Consider the following 11,017-nt stretch of genomic DNA (forward strand, 5'->3'; position numbering starts at 1 on the left):
AAGACTTACTAGTCTACTAATCACTTTTCTTCATTATATACCTTGATCTTCAATACAACAGTACAAAATACATACCTACAAAATCTCCATTTTGTAAATTTGAGAGGTAAATACTTGTGTCCAAGGTCACACTGTCAGCAAATGGTAAACCCAGACTCTGCATGACTCCTAAGCCCATAACCTAGATAGCACTTTCTGCCCATGGCGCAGAGCTAAATAATATGAATAAAATGTGTGTAATATATTGGATATGATTTATAATATCAGCATGGACAAAGTGCCACAGAAACCCAACCCTCAGAACAAATCATTCTCCAATGGAGGCTATAAAATGCTTCATAAGTCTACCGTCTCATTTCAGAGGCAAGACAATGAAGCTCAGAGAGGTTGTGTCTTGCCCAAGGTGACAGAGTGGCAAAGTTGAGACTCAACTAAATGCTTAAATAGTGACTTTCCTACAAATAGGAACATGTCATCTCATTATGCCCCAAAGTGCTAGAGCAGCAGAGCAGCTAAGAATAATTTATACGGTAACTAGAAAGTAAAAAGACTGAAGTTTGAAAGTGTTGGAAGGAAATTGGTTCCCAAGCCATTCAGCCTACCAGGACTAGTTGCTCACAAATGGCAGTGAACTTCTGTCTCGGGTCAAGTATGAAATTAGAAGTTTGAATGTGGCTGTGACTAGATGATGCTTAAAAAGGGTTAATCTGTTTCCAATGCCAGGACCAGGGTGAGGAGGTTTGGGGAACCGGTGGACTGGCAGTGTGGGGGAGAGCAGGCACTAGTAGACTCATTGTCATGTGCTGATCCAGGTGCTTTCTGCACCAATCGATGTGTCTGAGTGTGCCAGCTATCTGCTGATTCATAACAAACCCTCTCCAAAATTCAATGGCATAAATACAACATTTAAAAAATTACCATGGATTATGCTGGTCAGTAACTCAGACAAGGCATAGCAAGGTTGACTTGTCCCTTTTCCATGATGTCCAAAGCCTCAGCGGGATAACTCAAAAGTCTAGTGGCTGGCTAGACACCACCATCTCCACCTCTCCAGTGCCTGGGCTGGGCTTCCTGACAACCTGGCAGTGTCAGGGTAGTGAGACATTTTGCATAGATGCTCAGGGTTCTCAGGGTTCTCAAAGACTAGGGCAGAAACTGCCAGTCCTTTCAAAAGCTAGTTGCAGATGACAATTCCCATAATTTATCACAACTGTCTTAGACCAGCCCAGACTCAAGAGGAGGGTAGATACACCTCTGCCTTCTTGGGAGGAGTTTCAAATAATTTGGGGGCTATCTTTTACCCATTATAACATGAAGAAGACCATCTCTGTTTTATTCTCTGTTCTGATAAAAACCCAGGCTTGACCAGTCCAGTAAGAAGAAATAATGGGAACGCCAAGATTTCATAAGTCAAGGAACTTCAGGATTCCCACCAGGTGGAAAAGCCAGTAAGATAAGCTATATCTTGAAGCAATCTGATACAACCAGAGAGAAGACTGGTTTGAAAGTCAAGGCAGCTATTAACTTATGTGATTTGGGGCAGGTCCACTCAAAGCCGTGGTTTCCACATCTGAGAAACAAAGTTGATTCTGCCTGACTCATGGGAGTCGTTATGAAGGGTAGATGTGATGGTGCCTTAGGTGGGTCCCTAAATCAAACCCCAAGAGCAGAATGTTTGTGAAGATTATGTGTTAGGATAGGCTGTCTAGAAAAAGAGTAGAAGAGTAGGGAATTGACACAGGTAGAGGTGGGAGGCCATGCGGGATAGCAACATCAGACCAAGTCTTACAGAGAATGACCTTAGTTCTGTCCCTCAGGGATTCTCTAGAGAAAAGCATCGGAGGAGCAAGGTAGCTGGGGAAAATAACACCTATAGGTCTTTACATCCCCCTACCTGTAAGTCATTAGGTAAATTCCCAGGCACTTTCAGCTCCCTTTGTGGCCAGAAAAGCACAGTCCAGTAGCCTGAGGGTGGCCTTCTAACAACCAAACAAACAAAAAAGATGCAGTTGTAGGGAGTAAACACTCTAAGACCTGTCCTGGTGTGTGGCTTATGCCTATAATCCCAGCACTTATGAGGCTGAGGCAGAAAGAACACAAGTTCTAGGCTAGCCTGAGCAACTTAATAAGACTGTGTCTCAAAATACAAAAAAATAAAATACACAGAGCTAAGGATGTAGCTCAATGGTACAGCACTCCTGTGTTCAGTCCCCAGTTACTGCCAAAAAAAAAAAAAAAATCTGTATAAGAAGCAAGGGTACAAAAAGACAATAAATGGATTGGAAGGGATATAAGCAAAGCCACCATGTTATACATAAATCATTCAGTTCCGTGCATGGTCCATAGTAGCCCCTCGATAAATGGTGACAATTCTTGTATTTTTTTTTTCTTTCTGATGTTGTTATTGGTAATATAAATTACTTCTAGTTCTCCAAATTCTGAAGGAAAGAACATTGATGGATAAGGTGAAATAGTTCGCTTCAAATCCAGGGCTCTCTTCAGCTTTGTTAAATTCCCTCAGGCCCTATTATGGCTGCCTGTGTCATCTACTTCACATCACTGTTTTGACAGAAGGAAAGCTACCTTTCAAAATCCAAAGCCAGGGTAAGAGAACAGGTTTCCATTTATTCATCTCCTCCCCCAACCCCACTGCTCCAGTGATGTACACATCAGCCAAGCTGGCCCTCATCAGCCCAAGTGGCCTGTGCAGTTTAATCATTACCCTTAAGATGTGATAGACAGGAGTTGGTGTCAGCATCTGATGTCTCTCTAGAGTCACTTGGATCTCTCTGATGTCACTCACTGCCCAGCATTTATTTTAGACTAGTCGTCAATATTTCAATAACATAAAGCCAGCATATTCATACAATCTTGGCCTCTTTTCTCTTTGAAATACCTTCAGAGCCTTGATCCAAGTTTACCCAGTAGAGAAATTTCCTCAGTGTACTGCTGCTTGTGGTTCTTCTCATTCAGGAAAATCTCTTAAGATCTCCTTATCCCATGGATTTCAAAAGTCATGGTGTTCAATGATAAATCAGCTGAAAGAGAAATTAGGAAATCCATCTGATTCAGAAGAACCTCAAAAAAATATAAAATACTTAGGAATCAATCAAACAAAAGAGGTCAAAGACCTCTGCAATGAAAACTGCAAAACTCCAGAGAAATAAATTGAAGAAGACCTTAGAAGATGGGAAGATCTTCCATGTTCTTGGATATGGCCATTTAGCCAAAAGCATTATACAGATTTAATGCAATTCCTGTTAAAATTCCAATGACATTCTTCATAGAAATAGAAAGCGCAGTCGTGAAATTTATTTGCAAAACTAAAAGGCCCAGAATAGCCCTTTCCTCTCCTTAGTGAGAAAAGTGAAGCTCCTAGTAGGCATCATAATACCAGACCTTAAATTATACTACAGAGCTGTAGTAACAGAAACAGCATGGTATTGGCACCAAAACAGACATGAAGACCAATGGAGTAGAATAGAAGACACAGAGACAAACCCACATAAATATAGTTATCTCATACTACACAAAGGCATAAAAAACATGCACTGGAGAAAAGACAGCTCCTTCAACAAATGGTGCTGGGAAAATACATATGTAGAAGAATGAAATTTAACCCCTATCTCTCACCCTGCACAAAAGTGGATCAAAGACCAGAAACCAGATTAGAGTAGAAACCCTACCCTATTAGAAGAAAATATAGGACTCCAACCTGACAGCTTAGGAACTGACTTCCTTAACAAACCTCCTAAAGTACAAGAAGTAAAATCGAGAATCAATAGATAAGATGGAATCAAACTAAAAAGCTCCTTCACAGCAAACAATCAAGAACATGAAGAGAGAGCCTACAGAATGGGAGAAAATTTTTGACACCCACACCTCAGATAAGGCATTAATTTCCCGAATATACAAAGAATTCAAAAAGTTTACCATCAAAAAATGAAAAAAATAAAAATATGAGAGCAGAGAAACTAAATAGACTTGTCTCAAAAGAAGAAATACAGATGGTCAACAAATATATGAAAAAATGTTCAACATCTCTAGCAATTAGAGAAGTGCAAATTAAAATTTTACCGAGATTTCATCTCACTCCAATTGAAAGGGTAATTATCCAGAATACAAGTTAATAATAAATGTTGGCGAGGATGTGAGGAAAAGGGTACATTCATCCATTGCTGGTAGGACTGCAATTTGGTGCAACCACTCTGGAAAGCAGTATGAAGTTTCCTCAATAAACTAGGAATGAAACCACCATTTGACCCAAATATCCCACTTCTCAGTGTATAGCCAAAGGACTTAAAATTACCATACTGCGGTGACACAGCCACTCAATGTTGATAACTGCACAATTCACAATAGCTAAGCTATAAAGCCAAACTAAATGCCCATCAACAAGTTAATGGATAAAGAAATTGTGGTATATATACAACGGACTATTACTCAGTCATAAAGAAGACTATCTTCATAATGGAGACTAGCATGCTAAGTGAAATAAGCCAATCCTCCAAAATTCAAAGTTGAATGCTTTCTTTGATGTGTGTAAACTAAGCCACAATAAGGGACACAGGGGAGGGGGAAGAATAGAATTTCAGAATTAGACAAAGGGCAATAAAGGGAAGGGAGAAGCAATAGGAACAGGATAAACAGTGGAAAGAATCTGACATAACTTTCCTACGTATATATATATATGAATATACCACAGTAAATTCCACCATGGTGTACATACAAAAAACTGGGGCCCTAATTAGAATAAGATAGATTCCATGAATGTATAATTTTATCGAAATGAACTCTACTGTCATATATAACTAAAAAGAACCAGTAAAAAATAAAGAAAATATCATGGTGTTATGGATTAAATAGTGTACCCCTCCTAAAATATGATAAAGTCCAGACCCTCTGTTCCTCAGAATATGACCTTATTTGTAAACTACAGGGGTAATCCAGTTAAAATTAGGTCTTTTCAATGGATGCTAATCCCATACAATGGATGTCCTTATAAAAAGGGGAAATCTGGACACAGAAGCAGACCAGGTGGAAATGCCAGGTCAACACCAAGCAGAAATTGGAATGATGCATCTACAATGAACCCCAAGGATTGCTGAGTCCAGGCAGAAGCTAAGAAGAGACAAGGAGCAATTTCTCCCTTAGCCTCTCCCTGCTGACCCCTTCTGAATGCCTAGCCTTCAGAATGCTGAGATGATAAATTTCCATTGTTTTAAGTCACTCTGTGGCACTTCCTTATGGTAGCCCTAACAAACCAGTGTATGTGGAATCTCTGAGAACTCTAGAGCAGGTTGAAGGACCTTTACAAGTTGCTGCCCACGTTCTCTGAGCCTTAGAACCTTATCTGAAAAATACAGAAATGGATTTAACAGCCACAGCTGACTGTTTTCCAAGATGTCTGCAAGTGCTTCCTGTCCCAAATGCTCTTCAAAATCGATCACGTGGGCCTTTGTTAAGCCGTCCTCTTAATATGGGAGAACCTGTGTCTCAAATGTAATCAACAGAATGAGGCAGAAGGCACTGCATGACATTTGAGGCAGGACATAAAAGCATTCACCTTCTCTCCTGGGACGCTTGCTTGGCCTCTTGAGCCCCTATGTATGAAACCTGGCTGTCTTCCTGCTGCCATGTGGGAAGGAAGCCCTGAATGCATATAGAGGCCACAGATAGGTACTGGAATCAACAGGCCCAGCTGCAGCCCCAGTGGACAGTCAGCATCTATCACATGTCCGTGAAGATGTTCCTGATTATCCTAGCGGCCACTCATGAAGAGTCCCCCACCAGTTGGGACTCCAAATATCCTCAAGTGAAGTCATTTCTATTGTGCTCTTTCTAAATGTCTGACCCACAGAATCCATGATCATAATAAAGTGATTGTTCTGTGCCACTAAGCCTAGGAATAATTAACTGGGCAGAAATATCGACTGGGGCATCAACTCTCCAAGATAGTTGCCAGATCTTACAGCTTAGAGTCTCAGAACTGGTCTGGAACTTTCTGAGCAGAGCATAAAGAAACTCTGGGGAAACAAAGTCTGCCTGAAAACCATGTGAGTGGCCTGGGGTAGGCCCTGTTTCCTTGATCTTCTCTCCCGTGTCAGAGTTGAAGAGCTGATACAAAAAAAAAAAGTAGGCTTTCCTGACACCCTTGGTTTAATCTCATAGCATCTCCATGAAGTGGGTGTGGCCCTGCTTTCCATAACAATTTTGAAGTATCTCTAATTCCACATTCTATTCAACCCACAATTTGGCAGCAGCTTGCACTATGGTTGGGTTTCTTCTGTGCTCACTTCCTTATTAACACTACATTACACTCATCTGGGATCAGATTTATTCATTCAACAAAATGATTGTGTGCTCGCTATGTACAATTATTGTTCTAGGCTTTGGGGGCCATTGAGAAGGTATATAGAGGCAAAGCAACCACTGGTCTTGCTTTTAAAGGAATTTATATTTGAACCAGAGATTAAGGTTACCCAAAGAACTCCCATTCAAGGTAGAAGGTGATCTGCACCATAAAAGAAAGAGAAGAGGTGACAGTGCTGTGCAGAGAAAGGAGCTCCCAGGTATAGTGTGCCAGTTATTCAGTTCTCACCTCTCAGCTCCAAACCCACCCTTCCTTCCATGCTCTGCTTTCTGAGGCTCCGTCCTGGACGCTGCAGACTACATTTCTGTGGCTCCTCACAGGATCTGCCAATAGGGGGCGCCAAAGGCAGACTGCAAGCCTGGAGAAGGGAACGGGATTTTCTTCCCCGGTTTGCGTTCTGTTCCTGTGAGGATCACCCCAGCGAGGCTTCTTTGCCCCAGCAGCCGCACTTTGACAATGACACTTCATTCCTGTAGCAGCAGCTACATCCAGTTCGCAGTCTCTCCCATATCACAGAAGGGCCCTTGGTGACCCTCTCAGTTCTGGAGCCTACCTCCCCATGACCCTCTACGTCTGAATGCTTCCAACCTCTTCCCTTTGTTCCCTCAGTCTTAAGAGTGATAAGTGCAGTTGCTCCCTCCACGACACCTTATTCCCTTTTACTCTTTCTGTTGCCTACTTTAAATTTCTTTATGTCAAATTCTGTTTACAAAACCAGGCGTGACATCGGTGAGCATACAGAGAAACTGGAATCTTTTGCAAAGTTGGTGGGAATGTAAAATGGTACAACCATTGTGGAAATTAGTGTAGTGATTTTTTTTTTTAAATGATATGAACTATCCTACATCTAGATATTTATTCTTTTCTTGAAAAAGTACATCAAACAAAGTAACAGGTTCCAAGAATAAAATAAAAAGTACCTCAAAGGAAAACAGAAAACACAAAAAAGAACTGAAGGAATCATAATTTGTTGCATAATCATAAATTGCATAACATAGCATTTGATTGGACCCTATTTTTCAAAGAAATCAATATGCAGGCAGATCTTTGGAAAGCACATCTCATACATGTTATATTTGATCTTACTCTCCCAAGGTCTGTGATATTATCTTTCTTTTAAAAAATTGGAGTTGTAGATGAACATAATACCTTATTTCATTTATTTATTTTTATGTGGTGCTGACCACTGAACCTGGTATTTCATGTGTGCTAGGCAAGTGCTCTACCACAGAGCTTCAGCCTCAACCCCTATGATATTGCCTTTTTAAGGTGGAACTTTTAAATTTCCAAAGATTTCCTTAGTGTTTATATTTTGAAATGTAAAAAGGGAGGAGAAAAATAACAAGATTTGGTTAACAAAAATACTCTGCAGTGCATTTTTCTTATACTACCAATTCCTTTCATTTGGAACAAACTTTGCAATAGATAGATAGATAGATAGATAGATAGATAGATAGATAGATAGATAGATAGATAGATATATACTTTTAAAACTTAAAAATCAAATTTAAAATTTAGGGTCATTACTCAAAAAAGACACTTAGACTTGTTGACTTGTGGATAAAAGATGTGAAAGAGCTGAGATTCTATCATAGTTATTATAAAGGTAATGACTGAAGATTAAGTTTCATTTATTACATGGATATTTATTTCTCAAGACCTATAAGCCACTTACAAACAATTCTATGGTTAGGGTTAGGGTTTGTGATTTCTCATACTAAAAACAGAATTACCATATGATCCGGGAATTACACTGGGTATGTACACGAAAGAACCAAAAGCAGGTACTGAAAGATATATTTGTACAACCATGATCAGAGCAGCATTATTAATAACCCTGGGATGGAAGAAATCCAAGTGTCCATGGATAGATGAAAAGTTTTTAAAAGTATGGTACATGTATACAATGAAATATTATTCCACCTTAAAAAGGAAGGAAATTCTGCAGGCACTTTGAAGACATTATGCTGTGAAGTAAAGTCAGTTACAAAAAGATAAGTACTGCATGTTTCCACTTGCATGAGGTATCTAGTGTGGTCAGCCTCATAGAGGCAGAAAGCAGAATGGTCTGCAGGGGCTGGAGCAGAGGAGAGCACAGAGTTGAGTACACATTTGAATTTTACAAATGAAAAAGTTCTGGAGGTTGGTAGCATAACACTGTGAATATATTTAACTCTACTTAGCTATACACTTAAAAATGGTTAAGATGATTAATGTTAAGTGTATTTTGCCCTGGTGTAAAAAAAAAAAAAAAAAAAAAACTGGTATGATTTATGTCTCCTAAGTGGACCCTAAACAGTGTGGCAATTAAGGAAATCTTTGTATTCGTGGGAAAGATGGTGGTGGGGAGCAGTGGGTAATTGAATAAAACAACTTAGATCCCAGTGGCTTCACATGACAAAAAGTTAATTGTTTGATCCTGCCAGTTTAATGTGGACAGAAGGGGCTTCTGCTCCATGGAGCTCATTCAAGGACTCAGGCTCCTTCTCTCAAGTGAGCCTACTGGGTTCAACACATGACCTCTAAGGTCACACTGAAGGAAAAGATGGTATGTAGAGAACTGTCCAGAGGTTGCATGGCCAGGTTGGACATGCAGATATCATATTTGCCATATTTTCCATGGGCCAGAGCTTAGTCCCATGACCCAAGTTGGAATGTCTAGGAAGGTGGGAGGTGAGTTTTCCTGAGGGCACAGAAGGAAAATGAAATGAATTGAGTCAACACATAGCCTGGTTGTCACAACTATACAGAGGAATGTAGTATTGGCTGAGTCCTGAAAATGAGTTTTATTTCTTAGGCCTCAAGTTGCTTTTTTTTGCGGTGCTGGGGATTGAACCCAGGGCCTTGTGCTTGTGAGGCAAGCACTCTAACAACTGAGCTATCTCCCCAGCCCCTCAAGTTGCTTTTTGATAAGCATTTATTATATGGGTAGATAGGCAGATAAATCAAAACACTGCTTTCTCTAACTTCCTAACTACAATGGGACTGGAAAATGAGAAACGGTCTATTCTAACATCTAGCAGAACTTTCCCAGGTGTCTTCTTCCAGGTCCTGAGAATGTATGGCAATACTGATCACCATTGCTCAGTACATTGTCTTTCTTTCAGCATTTGACTGTCTAGGAAGCTGGTGAATGGCTTGCCTACACGGTTGAATGAGAAAATGGCTGGCCTTTATGACCTAGCCTCAAAACCCCTAAATACCACCTGACTACTCTGTTGATCAAAGCCAAGAATCATGACCCCAGATTGAACGTAGCCTGGAGACGAGGTTGAGCCCATGCAGGAAGTCTCTTGTTGCTCACACTGAATCTTTGGCCCCACAGGTTCTGGAAATGCAGAGTAGGTTGTACCTATCTAGAGACAGGCTTAGCTTGATTCAAGAAGTCTGTGGAAGCTTGTCTGTGTATGAAGGCATTTGTTCTTTTCTTTTTTTGGCTCGTTTGAGGACATATTAATAAAAATAAAGCCAATATAAGCAAAATGATTGTAATTAATGCTAATAAAGCAAAGAGCCAGATTGCCGAGTACATCTGTTCAATCTGGCTCTTGAGTTGTTAGCAGGGGTTTTACTACTGGTAGGTGGGATATAGTGTATTTAGGGCTATTATCCCTTCCTAATGCACGGGCACCTGGACAATGATGGCATCATTTCTGTCCTTGGACTGGGCATCTGCCCAATAGGTTCTGTAGAGCAGTATGATCTGGCGTAATCTTGGTGAGGAGATTTTTCTTAATGTTCTGTATAAGTACTGTCTACTTGGAGTCTGCGTTTTGGTTATCTATTGCTGTATAACAAATACACCATATTTAGTGATGAAAAACAAAGTTATTATGCTCATCAATTCTGTGGGTCCTGGGATCAGAAGAGCACAGTGGAAAGGCTTTTCTCTCCTCCGTGTTACCTGAGACCTTACTGAGAAGACTTGAATGGCTCAGGGATGGAACCATTTGGAAGTGTCTTCATTTCGATGCCTGGTTACTGGGCTGGATTCAGCTGGGACCATCCGTGGGAACACCTAGCTATGGATTTCTTACAGCCTGAGAGCTGAATTCTGAGAAGGAGTCATTCCAGAGAACAAAAAGAAAATGAATGGCCTTTATGACCTAATCTCACAGTTCATCTAACACCGTTTCCACTATTCTGTTAGTCAAAATAGTCATTAGCCTACTTGGATTGAAGAGGAGACAGACACTTGTCACTGGCATTGCAAAGGATTTTCAGCAGTTTTTAAAAACCACCCCACTTAGATTCACTAAAATTCTTTTGATCCTAACTTCAAAATGTAGCCCAAATCCAAACACTTTACTGCTTCCATTGTCATCACACCAACCCCAGGATTCTTCCCCCAAGATTATTGCAATAGACAAAACAAGAATCCTTACCTCCACTTTGCCACCCTAAATCCCATTTCCAACAGAGCTAACAGAGTGATCCTATTTAACCATTAGTCACATCATGGCCTTTCTTGGCCTAAACCCTCAATGGCTCCCCACTGCACTTGGAGTACATGAAGAAGCTCTTAGGGTGGCACATAGATGCTGCACAATCTGGCTCCCTGTTACTTCTCTGCCATCTGCTCCTGCTCCTCTCCTCTTTGCTCCAGCCACTCGGGCCTCTTCCTCTTCTTTGAGCACACTGAGC

This window comes from Sciurus vulgaris (assembly GCF_902686455.1).
Source record: "Sciurus vulgaris genome assembly, chromosome: 10".
Lineage (NCBI taxonomy): Eukaryota > Metazoa > Chordata > Mammalia > Rodentia > Sciuridae > Sciurus > Sciurus vulgaris.